Here is a 22,738-nt window from a genome sequence, read left to right as displayed (position 1 = left end):
GGCTGGGTACAGAATTTAAAGAAACCTCACCCTCAGCTGTCAGCTCTATGCCTGTAGGATCTGGAGAACCATGTCTTCTTAAATTTCTCCCCAGCTACTCACAGACCTCACCCTAGTCTCTGCCCTGATTGGGAGACAAGTTAGAAGCTGACTTTGCTGAGTCCAGGCATCCAACAGAGCAGTAACAGCAGGAATGCAAGAAACTGATCAAAACTGGCAGACATTGTAAAGGAGAACCAGGAGTGCTTGGCGGTAGACTGGTGCTCAAGGGGAAGAGAAAGGGACACATATGGGCCATGAAGTGACCGTGAGGTTGGTGGATCCCTGGTAGGAACAGAGAGCAGAGTTACAGCTGAGTGGCTGGTTTGTGGTTGGCCTGGTTCAGCATTGGCCTACTCTTCTATTTTTCATTAAAACTTTTTATTGCAGGATAACAGACATGAGAAATGCACATATTGTAAGTAGTGAGTTTTCAAAAACTGAACCAACCCACATTGTAACTACTATCCAGATCACCAGCTGCTGTTACCCAATGACCAAGCAAAACATCTGTAGCACCCCATAAATTCTTCTGGTCTCAACCCTTGCCCCCAAGGGTGGCCACTGTTCTGACTTCTAACACTATAAATTAGTTTTGCTTGGCCTGCACTTTATGTAAATGGAATCTCACAATCCATACTCCTTTGCATCTAGCTTCTTTCACTTTTTTATTTTATTGAATTTATTGGGGTAACATTGGCTAATACAATTATGTAAGTCTCAGGCATCCAATTCTGTAATGTATCATTTAGGTATTGTATTGTGTGTTCACCACCCCAGTAGTTTCTTTCACTTAATATTATGTTTGTGAGATTCGTGTTGCGAGTAATCATAGGTTATTTATTCTCTTTGCTGTATAATATTCTATCATGTGAATATACCATGATATATTTACCCATTTGACTGTTGATAGGCAGTTGGGTAGCTCCCAGATGTGAGTTATTATGAATAGTGCTTCTCTGAATACTACTGTGCATGTCTTTTGGTGACAGTATGTATGCATTTCTATTGAGTTATGTATGTAGGAATGGAATTGTTGGGTCATGGGGCGTGTGCATGCCCAGCTTGTAGTAGGTGCTGCCCCACTTCTGTCATCATGAGTATGTCAGATCAAGGCCACCCAGAAGCAGAAGCCAAGATGGGATTACAAGTGCAACAGGTTTATTGGGGGAAACCCTGTGGAGAACATAGGAAAGGAAGCATGAGTAGACAGGGAAAAGCTTCAGAACTCAGTATAGCTCTGACCCTGTGAAAGGAGAGGCAGAGGAAAGAGGACAGGGTAGGAAGAATCTGAGACCCAGTACAGGTATAAGAAGGTGATGGCCAGGCTGATGGAGTATCCAACCAAAGTTGCCATTAGGAGAGGCTTGCGCAGTACCAGCTGTGTTTGGTCATTGGCTGAGAGCAGCTGGAGGAAGAAGGCCTCAGCAGTGATGTGATTTGGGATCCAGAGGAATGACAGCTATATTTCCTCCAGCAGGAGATCTGAGCTATGCACACTTATGTCTGCCCTGTGAGAATTATGAACCCTGTGGGTGATTGACAGAAGTAAGTACACTGAGTGCTTGAAAGCCAAGCCTTTGGAATCAAACAGGCTGGGTTCAACCCCAGCTCCATCATTTGCTAGCTGTGTGATCAGCTAGCCCCATAGATTGCCTAACCCTGTGAGTCTCAGTCTCCAAATCAGTGAAATGGGAGTAATAACAACTAATTTATATGGCTATTGTAAGAATCAGGTAAGTTAATACAATGAAAGCACTCAGTCCACAGTAATCATTCAATTAATATTAGTAGCTCATTGTTCATTCAGCATATTCATCCACACCCATAATATGCCAGAGAGGCAATGTTTTAGGCTCAAGGAGTACAGTGTGAGCAAAAGAGAGGATACATTTTAGTAGAAGGAGATAGGCAATAAACAGACAACTGAGTGAAATATCAAACATGTCAGAACAGATTACCAGACTGCAAGGAAGCCTCCCCCCAGAAGGTGATGCTTGAGCAGAGACCACTAGAAAATGAGGGACAAAGACATTCTGGTGAATGGGGTAAGTGTCTTTCTGGCAAAAGAAACAAGTGCCAAAGCCCTGTGTTAAAAGTGTGCTTCACCTATTAGAGGAACAGCATGGAGCTTGGTGGGCTGGGGCAGAGTGGGAGGCAGAGGGTGGTTGGACGCAGGGTTAGAGCCTGTGGAGTAGCTTGTGGAGTAGCTGGAGCAGGAAGTGCAGAGTTGGAGGAATGGCATTACTCTGAATAAGAAGGGAAGTCAGGGTAGATTATGTAGGGTTCCCAGTTCTCCATGTTCTTGCCAACACTTTCACCTAACAATTTTCATGCCAATGTGATCAGTGTAAAATAAAATTTCCTTGTTTTAATTTGGATTTCTCATATTATTGAAGAGATTGAATAGTTCTTTACATGAGGGGAGACCCAAAAACCTGGAATTCATTTATTTAAAAATTGCATATTCTTACATGTTTTAACTTCAGGCACCTTCAAAGTACTCTCTCCATTTCCTGCAATACACTTAGACATTTTTGCACTGTTCAAAACAGTTTTGAACTCATTGATTTTGATGCCTTTTAGTGTTTCTGCTGTGTTTTGTTTTCCCTTTTCCACATTAGCAAAATGTTTCCCTGTGAGGACTTTTTTCATCTGGGGAAACAAAAAAACCCACTTGGGGCAAGCTTGGGTGAATAGGGAGGGCTCAGAGGTCATGCCATTTTTGGCCAAAAACTGCTGAACACTGTGTGGTGTGGGCAGATGTGCTTATAAATCACTCATGAAATGGGCAAACATGTTGGAAGAGTCTTCAGAAATAATCCAGTGAGCAGCTTCAACCTGAGTCTTGGCTTTTCACCTTCCTCTCTGAACAACATGAGCTTCAACACATGCTCCAGCTTCACAAGCTACCGGACCCTGGGCTCCATGCAGTTGCCCAGCTACCGGGTCCAGCCGGCCAGCAGCACAGCCAGCATCTATGCAGGCTCTGGGGGCTCGGGCTCCCAGATCTCCATGTCCTGCTCCACCAGTGTGTGGGGCAGCTGGGTATCTGGGGGCTTGGTTATAGGGATGGCCAGGGGTCTGGTGGGCATAGGGGGCATCCAGAGTGAGAAGGAGACCATGCAATGCCTGAATGACTGCCTTGTCTCCTAACTGGAGAGGTTTGAGAAGCCTGGAGGCTGATAATCAGAGACTGGAGATCAATCCAGGAACACTTAGAGAAGAAGGGACCCCAGGTCAAAGACTGGGAGCATTATGTCAAGACCATCGAGGACCTAAGGGCTCAGATATTTGCAAATTCTGTGGACAATGTCCGTCTTGCTGCTGATGATTTCAGAGTCAAGTATGGGATGGAGGTGGCCATGCGTCAGTTTGTGGAGAATGACATAAATGGACTCTGAAAGGTCACTGGTGACACCAATATCACTCAGCTGCAGCTGGAGGCAGAGATTGAGACTCAGAAGGAAGAGCTGCCCTCCATGAAGAAGAACCATGAGGAGGAAGTAAATGGTCTACAAAACCAGATCGCCGATTCTGGGTTGACCATAGAGTTGGATGCCCCCAAATCTCAGGACCTCAGCAAAATCATAGTAGACATCCGGGCCCAGTACAATGAGCTGGCTTGGAAGAACCAAGAGGAGCTGGACAAGTACTGGTCCCACTGAAGAATGAAGAGAGCACCAGAGTGGTCACCTCGCAAGCCACTGAAGTAGGCACTGCTGAGACAACACTCACAGAGCTGAGATGTATGGTGCAGTCATTGTAGATCAACCTGGACTCAATGAGGAATCTGAAGTTCAGTTTGGAGAACAGCCTGAGGTAGGTGGAAATGTGCTATACCACACAGGTGGAACAACTCAACCAGATCCTGTTGCACCTGGAGTCAGAGCTGGCCCAGACCTGGGCAGAGGGGCAGCACCAGGCTCAGGAGTATGAGGCCCTGCTGAACATCAAGGTCAAGCTGGAGGTTGAGATTGCCACCTACCATAGCCTACTGGAAGAAGGGGAAGACTTCAATCTTGCTGATGCCCTGGACAAGAGCCCCTTCTTTTTTTTTTAATTTTTTTATTGATTATGCTGTTACAGTTGTTCTATTCCTCCCTTCATTCCCCTCCACCCTACCCCCGTCCCCACCATTACCCCCCTTTAGTTTATGTCCATGTGTCTCAAGTTCTTTAGATTCTATATTTCCCATGCTATTCTTGCCCCCCCATCTATTTTCTATCTACTGTCTATGCTACTTATTTTCTGTACCTTCTCCCCCCTTCTCCTTCTCCCACTCCCCTGTTGCTAACCCTCCTTGAGATCTTCATTTCTATGTTTCCACTCCTGATCTAGCTGTCCTTTTAGTTTGCTTTCGTTTTAGGTGTGGTTGTTAATAACTGTGAGTTTGTTGTCCTTTCACTGTTCATGTTTCTTTAACTTCTTTTTCTTAGATAAGTCCCTTTAACATTTCATATAATAAGGGCTTGGTGATGATGAACTCCTTGAATTTGATCTTAACTGAGAAGCACTTTATCTGTCCTTCCATTCTAAATGAAAGTTTTTCTGGATAGAGCAATCTTGATTGTAGGTCTTTGGATTTCATGACTTGGAATACCTCTTTCCAGCCCCTTCTTGCCTGTAAGGTCTCTTTTGAGAAATCTGCTGACAGTCTGATGGGGACTCCTTTGTAGGTGACTGTCCCCTTAGCTCTTGCTGCTTCTAGGATTTTCTCCTTCATTTTAATGTTGGCTAATGTAATTCTGATGTGCCTTGGTGTGTTCCTTCTTGGGTCCAACTTCTTTGGGACTCTCTGAGCTTCCTGGATTTCCTGGACATCTATTTCCTTTGCCAGATTGGGGAAATTCTCCTTTATTATTTGTTCAAATAAGTTTTCCACTGGTGGCTGTGCCTTTCCCCCTTCTGGTACCCCTATAATTCGGATGTTGGAACATTTAAAGATGTCCTGGAGGTTCCTAAGACTCTCCTCATTTCTTTGAATTCTTGCTTCTTGACTCTTTTCTGTGTGGCCATTATTTGCTTTCTTCTGGTCCACTCCATTGATTTGAGTCCCAGTTTCCTTTTCATTGCTATTGGTTTCCTGTGCAATTCCATTCATTTCAATTAGTTTAGCCTTCATATGTTCCTCTAATTTGTGACTATAATCATCCAGTTCTGTGAGCATCCTGATCACTAGTGTTTTGACCTGTGCATCTGAAAGTTTGGCTATTTCTTCATTGCTTAGATTTATCATCTCTGGGGCTCTGAGTTGTTCTTGAGCCATGTTTTGATCTGTTTGTGCCTGTTATATACGAGGAGGTATTCACCAGGGCGGGGCTACCCAGGTCCCTGGTTTCTGACACTGTATGTGGGGGCGAGGTCAGAGAGGGACAATGGCGGTCCCCTCTGCCACTTTTCGCCACTGGGGACTGCACGGTCTGTCTCACCACTTCACTCCTTCACCGGTTTATCTGTGCTCGAATGTGTGACTGTGGTCAGACCTCAGTGAGTCCACCACCTTGCACCCTCAGTGGGTCCACCTGCTACTCCACACCTGGGATCTGCCTACGGCTGCCGGTGTGCCTGGGTTGGGCACCCGGGTTGGTCCAGTGGATGTTTCCTGCCCAACCCCGCTCTGCTGCTGGCTCTGCCCCTCCTACCGGTTTGGCTGAAGGGCTTGTTGTTGTCAGACTTCTGTGTAGTTCAATTTTCTGTGGTTTGGCTGCATTTTTGTTGCTAAAACTTTGTTGTTTTTAAACTTGGTTGTGTGAGAAGGCACAGTGCTTCCACCTACACCTCCATCTTGGTGGAAGCCCTCTTTAATTATTTTAGACTTTGGAATATTTTCTATTAGTTTTTATTTGTTGTTACTTTTGCCCATAGCACCTGTAGTAGGTTGGATAGTGTCTTCCAGGAGTGCTTGTCCATCTGAAACCTTAGAATGTGCCCTCAGTCGGAAAGAGTTCTTGCAGATGTATTTGGGTAAGATCTCAAGGTAAACTCTTCCTGGATTTAGGAAGGGCAATAAACACAATGACTGGTGTCCTAATAAGAAGAGGCAAGGACACAGAGACACATAAAGAAGCCTTGTGAAGACAAGCAGAGATTGGAGTTATGCTGCCATAAAAACCAAGAATTGCCTGGGATCCTCAGAAGTTGGAGAATGCTGAGAGCTAGTCTTTCCTAGAGGCTTCAGAGAGAGCATGGCCCTGCTGACATCTTGACTTTAGAGCTCTAGCCTCCAAAACTGTGAGAGGATAAACTGTATTTAAGCCACCCAGTTTGTAGAACTATGTTAGGACAGCTCTAGGAAGCTAATACAAGTTTTGATACTGGCTAGTGAGGTGCTGCTGTAACAAATGCCAAAAATATGGATGTGGCTTTGGAACTGGGTAATGGGCAGAAACTGGAAGAATTTTGAGGTTTAGTATAGCAAAAGCCTCTATTGTGCTGAAGAGATTGTTGACAGAAATATGAATGTTAAAGACAATGCTAGTGAGGGCTCAGATGGAACCAAGGAACACAGCTGAGAAAGCTTCTATCATTTTAGAGAGTACAGTGAGCATCATGGACAGAACACTGCTAGATATATGAATGTTAAAAGTACTTCTGGTGAGGCATTAGATGGTGAGGCATTAGATGGAAATGAGGAACATATTATTGGTAACGGGAGCAAAGGCAATTCTTGTTATAAAATGTCAGAGAACTAGGCTGATTGATGTTCTACCACTGAGTTAAAAGCAGAACTTGATTTGTATAATATATTTCATTGAGATTTCTAAGCAGTGTGTAGAAGGCATGGCCCAGATTCTCTTTACTGCATGTAGTAAGGCCCACGAGGAAAGGGATAAACTGAGGAGGGAATTGTTAAACATAAGAAAACCAGCACTTGGATCATTTGGGAAGTTCTAGAGTTATAAAGATTGCTTAGATTAAGAATCCTGTTGAGAAAATACACTCCAGAGAGAGCACCCAACATGTGACTAGACAACATTTTGCTGAAGAGATTAGGTATGTGACTTATGGAAACAAATGGACCGTCTCAGCAGAAGCCAGGCATACAGATGGAGTTATCCAGCAAGTAGATGGGAGAACCTTCAAGTGTAGTGGCTTACATCCCTTGACATACACTAGTGACCCACAAGGTCTGTGAGAAAGGTATACTTTCTCACAGAAACACCCTCAGCTTGGACTGAAAGAGATAAGAGGCTGGATATAACGAAGGAAGGCTGTCAGACTTCTAGGATTCTGCAGGCAGGAAACTAGTTGATACAACTACTCAACTGTAAAGATGTGTTACCCTTAAAGGAAATGGACAGGCCCACAGATGTAGAGGCAGTGGACAAAGAAGCAGAGGCTACCACTGTAGGCTCAAAGGACAGAGCATCAGGCCACAGAGGACTGATTTTTCTCAGGTCTTGAAATCCACTGGATTTGCCTTTCTGGATTTTGGACTTGTGTAGGAATAGTGACTCTCTTATTCCTTTAAATTTTCCCCTCTTAGAATGGGAATGTCTCTTCTGTGGCTGTCCCATCATTATACTTTGGAAGATAACTTGTTTTCTAGTTTCACAGATACACAGATGAAGAGAAACTTTGCTCCAGAATAGATAATACCCAGAGTCTAATCCATACCTGATTTAGGTGATGAGATTTGGGACTTTCTGTGTTGATAATATTTAGATAAGATTTTAGACTTAGAATTTTTTCTGGAATAATTTCAGACATTGTGAATGTTGGGATGAGGTGAATGTATTTTGCATGGTTGGAAGGATGTACATTTTTGGGAGGGGTGGCAGAGGGAAAGATGTAGTGATCCCCAAAAGCTCTGTTGAAGTTCTAACCTCTGGCACCTGTGAATGTGACTTCATTTGGAAATAGGGTCTTTGCAGATGTAATCAGAATAAAATGAAATCTTTAGGATAAACCCTAATCTAATGACTGGTATCCTGATAAGAAGAGGACTCACAGAGACAAGGTGGCCATATAATGATAGGAGGCAGATATTGGAGTGACACATCTACAAGCCAAGGGACATCAAGGATTGTTGGCCAACAGCTGAAGCTAAAGAAGCAAGGAAGGATTCTCCCCTACAGGTTCCGGAGTTAGCGTGGCCCTGCTGATGCCTTGATTTCAGACTTACATTCTCTAGAACTATGAGACAATAAATGTCTGCTGTTTGAAGCCACCCAGGCTGTGGTACTTTGTTATAGAAACCCTAGGAAACTAATACAGTAAATAAAAAAATTAAATTTTGATATATTAATAGTTTAATTAGTCAGATGAATCAATGTATTTCCCTATGGTTTTTGCTATTTGGGTTTTATTTATAAAGTTCATCCCTGCCCAGGGTCACAAAAGAAATTTTATTGATTTTATTCTATGAGGCCTATTATTTTACCTTTCAGTTTTAGGTCTTTAATCTACCTGGAATTCATCTTTGTGTATGGTAATTTTTTGGCAAACCATCAGCTAAATAAATTGTCCTTTTCTCACTAATATTTGGTGCCATGTTTATGGTATATCTAGTTCTTATACACACATGTCTGCTTATGTATTCTCTATTCTGTTCCACTGGATTTCTATGCCCACTTTTTTTTGTTAGAATCAAATTTGATAAAATAATGTATTTCTGTTTTATGTCCTAATATCTGATATAGCAAATCACCATTCTTTGTTTTAAAAAAATGACTTAGCTCTTTGTGAACTTTGAATCTTCATTTCTGTGTATATTAATTTTGGAATCCATTTGTCATCTTTTAAAAAAAGTCTGCTAGAATTCTGATTGAACTTTTTTTTAGATTCTGTTTTTAATTGTATTTTTCCATTGTCATTAATCTCCCTTGTATCCTCCCGTGCTCCCCCTATCACTACACTGTTGTCAATATCCATAAGTCCTTTTTCCTTTTTGCCCAATCCCTCTACTCACAACCACCCCCACCAATAGCTCTCAACCTGCTTTCTATCTATAAATTTGTCTCTATGTTGCTTGTTAGTTCAGTTTGTTCATTAGATTACACCTATGAGTGAAATCATACAGTGTATGTCTTTCTCTGACTGGCTTATTCACTTAGCATAATGTTCCTCCAGGTGCATTTATGCCGTGGCAAAGAGTAAGATCTTCTTCCTTCTTCCTTATTCCTCCCCCTCCTCCTTCCTCCCCCTCCTCCTTCTTTCTCCCCCTCCCCCTCCCTCTCCCTCTCCCTCTCCCTCTCCTTCTCCTTCTTCTTCTCCTTCTCCTTCTTCTTTCTTCTTCTTCCTTCCTTCTTCTTCTCAGCCAAGTAGTATTCCATTTTATAAATGTCCCATAGTCATTTTATCTACTCATCTACAAATGGACACTTGGGTTGCTTCCATAATTTGGAAATTGTAAATAATGCTGCAATGAACATGGGTGCTTATGTTCTTTTGAATTAGGATTTTGGGTTTCTTTGTATTGTTTCCAGAAGTGATATTTCTGGGTCAAAAGGCAGATCCATTTTTAATTATTTGAGGTATCTCCATACTGCTTTCCACAGTGGCTGCACCAGTCTGCATTCCTACCAACAGTGCAAAAGTGTTCTCCTTTCCCCACATCTTCACCAGCACTTGTTGTTTTTTTATTTATTGATGATGGCCATTTTGCCAGGTGTGAGGTGATCTTATTGTGGTTTTAATTTGCATTTCTCTGATGATTATTGACATTAAGCATCTTTTCATATGTCTATTGGCCACCTGGATGTCCCCCTTGGAGAAGTGTTGAGGTCCTTTGCCCATTTTTAATTGACTTGTTTTTGTGTGTGTGTTGACTTTTATAAGTTCTGTATAGATTTTGGATATTAACCCCTTAAGAGATGTAATGGTGAATATGTTCTCCCATTCTGTGGGTTGTCTTTTTATTTCGTCAATGATTTCCTTTGATATGCAAAACCTTTTAAATTTGATGTAGTCCCATTTGTTTATTTTTTCTTTTGTTTCCCTTGTCTGAGGAGATAGATCAGATAAAATATATTGCTATGAGCAATGTCCAAGCTTTACTGCCTATGTTTTCTTCTAAGATTTTTATGGTTTGGGTCTAACATTTAAGTCTTTGATCCATTTTGAATTTATTTTTGTGAGTGGTGTAAGAAGGTGATCTAGTTTCATTTTTCTGCATGTATCCATCCAATTTTACCAACACCATTTATTGAATAAACTATCTTTAGCCCATTGTATGTGCTTGCTTCTTCTATTGAATATTAATAGACTATAAAGGTATGGGCTTATTTCTGGGCTCCCTATTCTGTTCCATAAATCTATGTGTCTGTTTTTATGACAGTACCATGCTGTTTTGATGACTGTGGCTTTATAGTATTGCTTGATATTAGGTAGAGTGATTGCTCCAACTTTGTTTTTCTTTTTCTGGGTTGCTGTTGCTACATGGGACATTTTGTGGTTCCATGTAAATTTTTGAAATATTTCTTCTAGTTCTGTGAAATACATCACTGGAATCTTGATGGGAATTGCACTGAATCTGTATATTGCTTTGGGTAGCATAGACATTTTAATGATGTTATTTTTTCCTATCCATGAACATGGTATGTGCTTCTATTTATTCATATCTTCTTCAATTTCTTTCTTCACTGTGTTATAATTTTCCAAGTCTAGATTTTTACATACTTGGTTAGACTTATTCCTGTATATTTTATTCTTTTTGAAGCAATTGTGAATGGGATTGTTTCCTTACTTTCCCTTTATGACAGTTCATTATTGGTATATAAAATGCAACTGATTTCTGGATATTAATTCTGTATTCTGCTCTTTACTGAATTCATTTATCAGTTCTAATGGTTTTTTTGTGGACTCTTTAAGGTTCTGTATGTACAGTATTGTATCATCTGCAAATAAAGATAGTTTTACTTCTTTCTTTCCAATGTGGATGCCTTTCATTTCTTCTTTTTGTCTGATAACTATGGCTAGGACTTCCACTACTATGTTGAATGAGAGGTAAAAGCAGACATCCTTGTCTTGTTCCCAATCTTAAGCGGAATGCTTGTAGTTTTTTGTCCTTTGAGTATGCTGGCAATGAGCTTATCATATATGGTCTTTACTATGTTTAGGTATGTTTCCTTTACTCTTACTTTGCTGGGAATTTTTAAAAGCATAATTGGTGCTGTTGCTATATAGGAGCATATCAAATGCTTTTTCTGAATCTGTGATCATGAGATCTATAATATGATCATGTGGTTTTCATTCTTCATTTTGTTTGTGTGATGTATCACATTTATTGATTGTGAATGTTGTACCAACCTTTAATTCCTGGAATAAATCCCACTGGATCATGGTGTCTGATCTTTTTCATGTATTGCTGCATTTGGTTTGCTAATATTTTGTTGAGGATTTTAGCATATATGTGCATCAGGGGTATTTGCCTATAATTTTCTTTTTGTGTAATGTCTTTATCTGGTTTTGGAGTTAGGATAATGCTGGCTTTGTAAAATAAACTTAGGAATCTTCCCTTCTTTTGACTTTTTTGAAATATTTGGTTAGGGAGGTGTTTGTTCTCCGAATATTTGGTAAAATTCGTCTGTGAAGCTATTTGGTCCAGGGCTTTTGTTTGTTGGGAGTTTTTCTTATTGAATGTTAATTAAATTTGGAGATGATTGAGTTTCATGGAATTCTCTGAAAATTTGCAGTTAGCTCTAGAGGGTTGATTAATTATATATATATATATTTCTACCTATCTATATGAACAGATATGAACATGCATTTTTACATGGCTACCATAAAAATGAGTTATGTTCTTCCTTCAAGAGAAGCATAATACTAACACGTGGTTGAATCTCCTTTACTGGTTTTAGCAGCCATTGATCCATTAGGAGTTGCAATAAGGGGGTATTTTAATTTAATGCTTTTTTATTGATTTCTGGCCTTTTTCTTTTATTATTTTCTTCTTTGGGTTTTCTCTATACTTTTCCCAAAATTTCTGGTTCAAATGCTTACCTCATTTTTTTCTGATATAGTTAAAGTCATTAATTTTCCTTAAGTCTTACTTTAGATGTGTGGCACACATTTTGATACATAGCGTTTTTATTGTGATTTGGTTTTAAAGGTTTTGTGATTTCCCCTATGGTTCTCTCTTAAATACAAGTGTTGTTAAATAGCTTGTTTTTTCAGTTTCTATACCTTTGGGATGAATAAAAAAACTTGTCTTTCTGTTATCAACTTATATTTTTCACAGTATTTGGAAGTGGTTGAGTCATCACCCTTTTACCCTTGTTTCTGGTAGGTTTTTATTTTTGGAATGTTCTAGATAAGCTAAAAAATACTGCTCATCATGTTTTGGGTGTAAAGTTCTTTATTATATCTTAGTTCAGGGTTATCAACTGTATTATTCAAATCTATCTGCTCATTTTTGTCTTTTTGATATGTATATTTCTGAGAGGGGTATTTTAAATCACTTAAGTACAGTTTTTGTTGTATAGTACTGTCCACCATTGCTTTATAGTCATGAGGCTGTATTATTAAACATACATATATTCATGATCTCATGATCCTTATAGCTAACTGACCTATTGTTCTTTACATTTATAACACTCATCTTTGTCCCTTATAGTTTTCTTTTTGGACTGGAATTCTACCTGGCTTGAAAATAAAACTGTGGTTTATTTTCCCATTGAATATCTTTTCTACTTGTTTTAGTTAGGTTTGGATTCAACTAGTCAAAGAAAACCCAAAAGATCAATGTCCCAAACAAGGTAAAAGTTTGTTTCCTTAAAGTCTAGAAGAACTCTAGGGTTGGTGCTGCTTAAATATGATAGTTTATTTATTATTAATTCAACATAGGCAGATAAGAACTGTTACGGCAGCCCCATAAGTTCTTATGGACCTAGGGTCCTTCCACCTTATCCTTCCATAATACCTAATTTATACCTCTTGTGTTCATGATATGAAAAGAAAGTAAGAGGGAGAAGGAGAGGTGTGTGCCTCTTTCTTTAAGAATACTTCCTGGAGTTCTTTTTTGGGGGCCAAGATGGAGGGATAGGTAGATTCACTTCACTTCCTCACACAACCAAAAGAAGGACAGTAGCAAATTTAAAAACAAACAAATAACCCGAACTGCTAGAAAATTGAACTATAAGGAAGTCTGACAACCAAGGAGTTAAAGAAGAAATGTTCATTCAGACTGGTAGGAGGGGTGGAGATGGGCAGCCAGGGCAGAGAGAATGTGCAGTGGCAAGGTGGTGGCTTGAGGACTGGGTGGGGGAGGTGGTAGCTGGCAGACCAGGCAGTCCCACATTTGCATGCTGATAAACTTGGAGGAACAACTGGGGAGCAAGACAGACCCTGCAACCCAGGGTTCCAGCACAGGGAAATCCCCAAAACCTCTGATGGTAAAAACCTGTAGGGTGTTTATTTCTTTCTTTTGTTCCAAATTATTGATTTGAGTCCTGGTTTCCTTCCCTTCACTGTTGATTCCTGTATATTTTGCTTTATTTCGTTTTATGTACCCTTCATTTCTTCCTTCATTTTGCGATCGAGCTCAATCAATTCTGTGAGCATCCTGGTTACCAGTGTTTTGAACTTTGCATCAGATAGATTGTCTGTCTCCTTGTCATTTAGCTCTTTTCCTGGAGTTTTGATCTGTTCTTTCATTTGGGACATATTTCTTCATCTTAGCGCACCTATTATGTTGTAAGGGGGCAAGCACTTCCCAGATACAGTAAAGTTAAAGGAGTTTGTCATCACCAAGCCCTTATTACATGAAATGTTAAAGTGACTTATCTGAGAAATAGAAGATCAAAAACTATGAACAGTAAAATGACAACAAACTCATAACTATCAACAACTGAACCTAAAAATCAAAAACAAAAACTAAGCAAACAGCTAGAATAGGAACAGAATCACAGAAATGGAGATCATGGAGGGCTATCAGTGGGGAGGGGAAGGGGAAGAAGGGATGAAAGGTACAGGGAATAAGAAGTATAATTGGTAGGTACAAAATAGATGGGGGTAGTTTAAGAATAGCATAGGAAAGAAAGAAGCCAAAGAACTTATATGTACAATCCATGGGCATGAATGAAGGGTAGAATAATGCTGGAGGATGAGGGGATAGAGGGTAGAGAGGGTATAAAGGGGCAAAAATAGGATAACTGTAATAGCATAATCAATAAAATATAGTTTAAAAAGCCTATGGGGGTTGAGGTGGTGGGAGAAATTCCCTGCCTCACAGGAGAGTTCTTTGGAGAGACACACACAATCCTAGAATGTACACAAACCCACCCACCTGAGAATCAGCACCAGAGGGGTCCAATTTGCTTGTGGGTAGTGAGGGAAGTGACTGAAAGTGGGTCGAGAGCTGAGCAAGCAGCATTGTTCTCTCTCTGACCCCTCCCCTACATACAGCACCAGAACTCAGCAACCTGGGTTGCCCCACTCTGGTGAATAACTAAGGCTCTGCCCCTTACAATGTAACTGGTGCAACAAGAAATATGGCCCAAATGAAAGAACAGATCAAAACTCCAAAAATAGAACTCAGTGATGAAGAGACAACCAATGTATCACATGCAGATTTAAAAACATTGATAATCAGGATGCTCACAGAAATGGTTGAGTATGGTTGTAAAATAGAGGAAAAAGTGAGGGTTATGAAACTGAAATAAAGAAAAATATATGGGGAACCAACAATGAAGGGAAGGAAACTAGTACTCAAGTCAACTATTTGGAACAGAAGAAAGAAATGAACAGTCAGCCAGAACAGAATGAAGAAACAAGAATTCAAAAAAAATGAGGAGAAACTTAGGAACCTCTTGGACAACTTGAAACATTCCAACATCTGAATCATAGGGGTGCCAGAAGGAGAAGAACAAGAGCAAGAAATTGAAAACCTATTTGAAATAATAATAAAGGAGAACTTCCCCAATCCGGCAAATGAAATAAGACTTCCAGGAAGCCCAGGAAGCTTAGAGAGTTCCAAAGAAGTTGTACCCAAGGAAGCACACACCAAGGCACATCATAATTATATTACCCAAGATTGAAGAGAATGAGAGTATCTTGAATGCAGCAAGAGAAAACACATTCCCATTAAGACTATCAGCTGATTTTTCAAAAGAAGCCTTACAGGCAAAAAGGGGCTGGAAAGAAGTATTCAAAGTCATGAAAAGCAAGGACCTATACCCAAGATTGCTCTATCCAGCAAAGCTGTCATTTAGAATGGGAGGGCAGATCAAGTACTTTCCAGATAAGGTTAAGTTCAAGGAGTTCATCATCATCATCAATCCCCTCTTATGTGAAGCCCTTATTATATGAAGGGACTTATCTAAGAAAAAGAAGATGATCAAAACTATGAACAGTAAAATGATAACAAACTAACAACTATCAATAACTGAACTTAAAAACAAAAACAAACTAAGCAAACAACTAGAATAGAAACAGAATCACAGAAATAGAGATCACATGGAGGGTTATCAGTGGGGAGAGAATGGGTGGAGAATGAGGGGAAAGGTACAGGAAATAAGAAACATAAATGGCAGGTACAAAATAGACAGAGGGAGGTTAAGAATAGTATGGGAAATGGAGAAGCCAAAGAACTTATATGAATGATCCATGGACATGAACTGAGGTTGGAGTGAGGGTGCAGTTTAGGGCAGTGGGGAATAAAGGAGAGAAAAATGGAACAACTGTAATAGTATAATCAAGAAAATATACTTAAAAAAAAAGAATACTTCTTGGAAGTTGAATATGTCATTACCGCTCACATCCCATGGTTACAACTTCATCACAGGCCACTTGTCGCAGCATGGGAGGTTGGGAGCATGGGAGTCTTTATTCCAGGACGCCATGTGTTGAGTCAGAAGTTGTTTTATCATATAGAAGGAGGAAATAATGAATATAACTGGCTATCATCATTTATGCTATAACATCTTTTTATTTCTCAACTATCTGTAGATTTTGATTTTTTAATTGAAATTTTATGGAGCTAATTGTAGATTTACATACATTATGAAAAATAATACGGAGAAATCCTATGTGTACTTTAACCACTTTCTCCTATCGGTAACATTTTGCAAACTATTGTAATATCATCACAACTAACATATTGACGTTGATGTGATCCGCCAAGCTTATTCCTTATCCAGATTTCTTTAGTGTTCCTTATACTCATTTGTGTCTCTGTATGCTTGCACACATGTGTGTGAACACAGTTAGGTTTTTTTGTGTACTCAAGTTTAGTTCTTTACAAATTCAATACATGTGTAAGTTTGTGTGTCCATGACCGTAGTGAAGATACGGAACAGTTCCACTAGCACAGAGATCCTTGTTGCCCTTTTGTAACCACATGTATCTCCACTCTCCAACTCCTGGCATCTCTAATCCTTGGCAACCACTAATCTGTCACTGAAAATAAGTAATATAAGTGGAATTGTATAGTATGTAATATTTTGGGATTGACTTTTTTCACTAAGTGTAATTCCCTGGGGATTTATCCAAGTTGTTGCATGTATTCATAGTTCATTCTTTTTTAACTGCTGAGCACTATTCCATCTTATATATGTAACTTCAGTTTGTCTGACCATTCATGGCACCTGAACTGATTCCAGTGTATGGCTATTAAAGTCAAAACTGTTATGAATATTTGTGTACAGGTTTTTTGTGTGTGTGAACATAAATCTTTATTTCCCTGGAATAAATGTCCAAGGGTAGAATTTCAGGGTTGTATGGTAATTGCATGTTTAGTTTATAAGAAAGTGTTCTCCAGAGTGGCTATCCTGTTTTATAGTGTGGGAGTGATCCACATCTTTGCCAGCATTTGGTGGTGTTCCTGTTCTTTATTTTAGTCATTATGAGCATAGTGATATCTCACTGTGGTTTTAATTTGCATTTCTGTGATGGATAATGATGCCGAACATCTTTTCATGCGGTTGTATATCATCTGGCCTCTTTGGTGAGTGTTTCCTCATGTCATTTGCCCATTTTCTAATCCTGCACATGCATGCACTTGTGTGTTTGCATGTGTGTGTACTTTCTATTTGGAGAGTTTTTTAATGTTTTCTATATACTGGTCATTTGTTGGATGTGTGGTTTGTAAATATTCCTGTCTTTAGTTTATCTTTTTATAATTTTTACACGGACATCATAGAAAATGTTTTTAATATCTAAGAAGTCCAATTTATCAAATTTTCCTTCTATAGACTGTGCTTTTGATATAAAGTCTAAAAACTCTTAACCCAGCCCTAGAACCAGATTTTCTTCTACTTTTTTTCTAGAAATTTTATAGTTTTACACTATATACTTAAATTTGTGATCCATTTTGAATTAATTTTTGTATAAGGTATGAGGTTTAGTTCAAGGTTCATGTTTTACTTATGGATGTCCAGTTACTCCTGCCTCATTTGGTGAGAAGGCTGTTCTTTCTCTACTAAATTGCTTTTGTACCTTTGCTAAAAATCAGTTGAACATATTGGTGTAGGTCTATTTCTGGGTTATCTATTATGTTCTATTGATTCACGTGTTTATCCTTCTGCCAATACCACTTTGTCCTCATTACTAGTGCTATGTAGTAAGCTTTAATATCAGGTAGAGTGATTTTCCCCACTTGATTCGTCTTTGTCAAAATTGTTTTAGCTTTTCAAGGGCCTATGCTTTTTGGTATACATTTTAAAATCAGCTTGTTTACTGTGATGATTAATTTTATGTGTCACCTTGACTGGGCCACAGGGTAATCAAATATTTGATTAAACATATTCTGGGTATGCCTGCATGGGTCTGTGGGTGTTTTGGATGAGATTAACATTTGAATCCCTAGCCTGAGTAAAGTAGATTGTCTTCATCCAATGTGGGTGGGCCTCATCCAATCCACTGAAGGCCTAAATAAAACAAAAAGACTGAGTAGGGGGAATTTTCTCAAAAATCTCTCTGCCTGAGTGTTTTTGTGTTGGCACATTAGTCTTCTCCTGTCTTTGGACTTAGACTCAGACTGTAGCGATACTATTGAATTTCCAGCTTTTTAACTGGAGGTCTTGGGACTTCTCAGGCTCCACAGTCATGGGAGCCAATTCCTTATAATCTCTTTCTCTATCTCAGTAAGATACACACACACACACACACACACACACACACACACACACACACACACACGTTCTATGTTACAATTTTGATAGGAAGTGCATTAAACCTATAGATCAGTTTGGAGAGAATTTACATCTTTATTTTATTTATAAACTCATGAGGAAAAGAGTAATCTTTCAGATGCACTGATATTTCCATTTTTTCCCCATTCTTCTTTCTTCCTTCCTGATGCTCCAAGATTCTTTCTTTCTTAATTTTCTTTCTGTTTGAAGACATTCATTTAGTCAATCTCTAAATGTGGGTCTGGAGTCCAGTAGGGACAAATTCTTTGTGTTTTCCTGTGTCTGAGAATATCTTATTTTCTCTTCATTCCTGAAGGATACTTTTCACTGGATATAAAATTTGCACTTGAAAAAATGTGATGTCTTTCTGGTCTACATGGTTTTGCATAAAATATCTGCTGTTATTTCAATTGGTGTTCCCTTATGGGCAATGTGTCATTTCTCTCATTGCTTTCAAGATTTTATTTAATTTTTTATTTTGCCTAGAAATAAGTCCATGTTTTTATGGTCAGTTAATATTTGACAAAAGAGGCAAAAACAGACAATGATATAAAGACAGCCTATTTAATATATGGTTCTGAGAAAACTGTACAGATACATTCAAAAAATAAACTTAGACCACCTCCTTAAACAATATACAATAATAAACTCAAGATGGATTAAAGACCTAATTGTAAGACTTTTTTTTCTCTTTGTTTTTTTCTTTTTTTTTGCTTTCAAGATATTAAATATGTCTTTGGTTTTCAGAAGTTTAACTATAAAGTTTTTGGGCATGAATTTGATTTTCAAATATATTTTATTGATTATGTTATTACAGTTGTTCCATTTTTTCTCCCCTTCATCTCTCTCTGCCCTGTATCCCCATCCCACCAGCATTCCCTCCTTAATATATGTCCATAGGTCATACATATAAGTTGTTTGGCTTCTTCATTTCCTATACTATTTTACCCCTGCCTATTTCGTACCTACCAATTATGCTTCTTATTCCCTGTACCTTTTCCTCCCATTTTCCCTCTCTCCCCTCCCCACTGATAACCCTCCATGTGATCTCTATTTCTGTGATTCTGTTCCTATTCTAGTTGTTTGCTTAGTTTGTTTTTGTTTTTAAGTTCAGTTACTGATAGTTGTTAGTTTGTTGTCATTTTACTGTTCATAGTTTTGATCATCTTCTTTTTCATAGATAAGTCCCTTTAACATTTTATGGTAAGGACTTGGCGATGTGATGAACTCCTTGAATTTGACCTTATCTGGGAAGCACTTGATTTGCCCTCCCATTCTAAATGACAGCTTTGCTGGATAGAGTAATCTTGAATGTAGGTCCTTGCCTTTCATGACTTTGAATACTTCTTTCCAGCCCCTTTTTGCCTGTAAGACTTCTTTCGAGAAATCAGCTGACAGTCTTATGGTAACTTTTTTGTAGGTAACTGTTGCCTTTTCCCTTGCTGCTTTTAAGATTCTCTCATTCTCTTTAATATTGGGTAATTTAATTTTGATGTGTCTTGATGTGTTCCCCTCTGGGTCCAACTTCTTTGGGACTTTCTGAGCTTTCTGGACTTCCTGGAAATCTTATTTTCTTCACCAAATTGGGGAAGTTTTCTTTCATTATTATTTCGAATAGGTTTTCAATTTCTTGCTCTTGTTCTTCTCCTTCTGGTACCCCTATGATTCAGATGTTGGAATGTTTCAGGTTGTCCAAGAGGTTCCTAAGTTTCTCCTCATTTTCTTGTTTCTTCATTCTGTTCTGGTTGACTGTTTATTTCTTCCTTCTGTTCCAAATAGTTGACTTGAGTACTAGTTTCCTTCCCTTCCCTATTGGTTCCCTATATATTTTTCTTTATTTCACTTTGCATAGCCTTCACTTCTTCCTCTATTTTGCATTTGTACCCAACCATTTCTGTGAGCATCCTGATCACCAGTGTTTTGAATTCTGTGTTTGATAGGTTGATTATCTCCTCATCACATAGTTCTTTTTCTGGAGGTTTGATTTGTTCTTTCATTTGGGCCATATTTCTTTGCCTCATTGCACCTGTTACATTGTAAGTGGGGGAACCTTAGATATTCACTGGGTCAGGACAACCCACTTGTTGTGGCCCTGTGTGTGGGGGAGGGGTCAGAGAGGAAACATTGCTGCTTGCTTGGTTCTCACCCCACCTCCAGTCACTTTTCCTGGTACCCACAAGCAATTTGGGCCCTTCTGGTGCTGAATCCTGGGTGGCTGGGTTTGTGTATGTTCTGGGATCCTGTGGGTCTCTCCAATGAACTCTTGTTGTGAGGCTGAAAGCCTCTCCTGCCACTGCAATCCCCACAGATTTTTACTACCAGAGTTTTTGAGGCTTTCTTTTTCTACGCTGGAACCCTGGGTTGCATGGTCTGGCTTGCTTCCCAGTTGTTCCTCCTGGTTTATCCTCAGGCAAAAGTGTGACCACCCAGTCTGCCAGCCTCCACCTTGCCCACCCAGTCCACTGCCTTGCCACTGTTTTCTCTGCCCTGGCTCTTGGCATAGATTTCTTTGAGTTTATTCTGTTTGGGGTTTGTTTAGCTCCTTGAGTCTATAGGTTTGTATCTTTGGCCATATTTGAAGTGTTTTCAAGCATTATTTTTTTTTTAACACTCCTTCAACCCTACTTTCTTCTTCCTCTTATTTGGGGTTTCTCATAATGTGAATGTTAAATCTTTATAACTCTGCATTTCCCTGAAGCTCTGTTCATTTTTTCAAATTATATAACTCTCAGTTGTTCAGATTGGGTGAAATCTGTTTATTTGTCCTCAAGCTTACTGATTTTATCTCCAGTCATCTGAACTCTACTAGTGAGCATATCCGATGATGTTTTTAAAACAAATTTTTTGTTACTGTATTTTTATTCTATGCCAATTTGTTCTTATTTTTATCAGTTTAATCTTTGCTAAGAATTTTTATTTTTTATTTGTTTAAACAGAACTTGTAATGGATCATTGAAGCATTTTTATGATAGCTTCTTTGGAACAATGATCTCGTCAGATAATTCCAACATTTGATTCGTCTTTGTGTTGGTATAGTTGATTGCCTTTTCTTATTCGAATTGTGATTATTTTTTTAACTTTTAGTATGGCAGGTGATTTTTAAATCTTCCTAGACATTTTACATTATGTTATGAGACTCAGGCTTCTTTGAACTCTTTAAATTTAGCAGGTAGCCAGCACACAGATCCTGGCCTACTTTTGTGGGTAGTTATTCCAATTAGAGTGTGGTTTTCAGAACCTTTCCTGTGTTATTTTGGTCTGCTTGGTGTATCTGGTCTAGGTCCATGCTGCCTGCAGGGGTGGAAAGGGTTTCCCAAGTCAGGACCTGGGATGTCTCTGGCAGGTAGGCAGGTGGGGGGTTCCTCAGGCCAGCAGAGAAGGGGAATACTTTTCCCTGGTGCTTATGATTGGTGTGACTCCCCATCAAGCCCCCTTGCTGGTGGTGCTGGAGTTACCTGATGCTATCAGAGGAACTCCTATTTGATTTGGGGGAAGGAATGAGCCCACTAGGCTGCTTTGTCTAGCTAGCTTGGAGTTTAGGAAATGGTGGGTCTGATTGCCTTCTCCTATTGGATGGGAGACAAGAGCTGCCCTGAGGTTTGCTCCTCTGGTCCTCAGGTCACAAACCAGTTTACCTTCTTACCATAGTTCAGTTTTCCTTTGGTTGCTGCTGGCATTATTTCCAGGCTTTATAGTTGCACTCATGGAGGTGGAGCAAGGAAACAGGTCTACACCATCTAATCCGTGCTGGAAAGCTAAATTTTGTTTCTAAATATATCTCTTATAGAAAACATATTACTGGGTTTTGCTTTTTAAGAAAACTCAATGCATATGTGATTCTTTATCTTTATTATAATTTTTAGTTATTTTAATATCCTTTCTGCTATCTTTTGTCATGTCTTATATAATTTTCTACCTCTCATGTTATGCCTTTCATTAATTAGAGTTTTCCTGATTTCAGAGATGTTACTATACTCCCCACAAGAGGATTATACATTCTACCTTTTGTGATGTGACTTGCAGTATTTCCCTGTGAATCGATTATACTTTTCTACCTCATTAATATGAGTCATGACTTGAGATTTGCTTGAAAAATAAATAAAAATATCTGTCCCTGGTTTCTGAGCAGAAGCTTTAAGTACCTCTTGTGGTTCCTCTATTGCACCTTTGTCTCAATCATGATGCTGAGTGAGATAAGACCTACTCCTTCAGCTGAGCCCTGGAATGAGAAGATGCGCAAAACACACCTGCAGTAGCTGGCCTGCAGCAATATGTGGATGAGAAATAAACCTTTGTTGTTGCAAGCCACTGAGATGGGGTTGCTTGTTACTGTAGCATAACCTCACAAAAGCCCACTGATCAAAGTTATATCATTCCATATTTCAATTTTTTTCTGGTGCTTGCCTTATTTCCAATGACCCTTTTTACTTCAGTTTTGAAATAAATGATGTTTTTTTTGCTTCCCCCGAATATGGACTACAACATGTACCTCTCACTTTCATGATGATTCTTATCTTACCATGTTAGATTTGTGAAAATCTTACTTCCATGTTGTGGTTGCACTCCTGATTTCTTATTCTTTCTTTTTTCTTATTTACCCAGCATACTTCTTGCCAGAGTATGTC

At 39.2% G+C, this 22,738-nt stretch overlaps 1 pseudogene; it reads left to right on the top strand.

Moving 5' to 3' along the window:
* Positions 1 to 2,916: 2,916 nt before the first annotated feature.
* LOC119054823 (keratin, type I cytoskeletal 18-like) lies at positions 2,917 to 4,102 on the top strand (annotated as a pseudogene).
* Positions 4,103 to 22,738: the final 18,636 nt, after the last annotated feature.

Source organism: Artibeus jamaicensis, unplaced genomic scaffold (assembly GCF_021234435.1).
Source record: "Artibeus jamaicensis isolate MK-2021 breed Jamaican fruit bat unplaced genomic scaffold, CSHL_Jam_final contig_196, whole genome shotgun sequence".
NCBI classification, from domain to species: Eukaryota; Metazoa; Chordata; class Mammalia; order Chiroptera; family Phyllostomidae; genus Artibeus; species Artibeus jamaicensis.
Note: the sequence above shows the minus strand (reverse complement) of the source record. Positions and strands in the feature narration are given on the sequence as shown.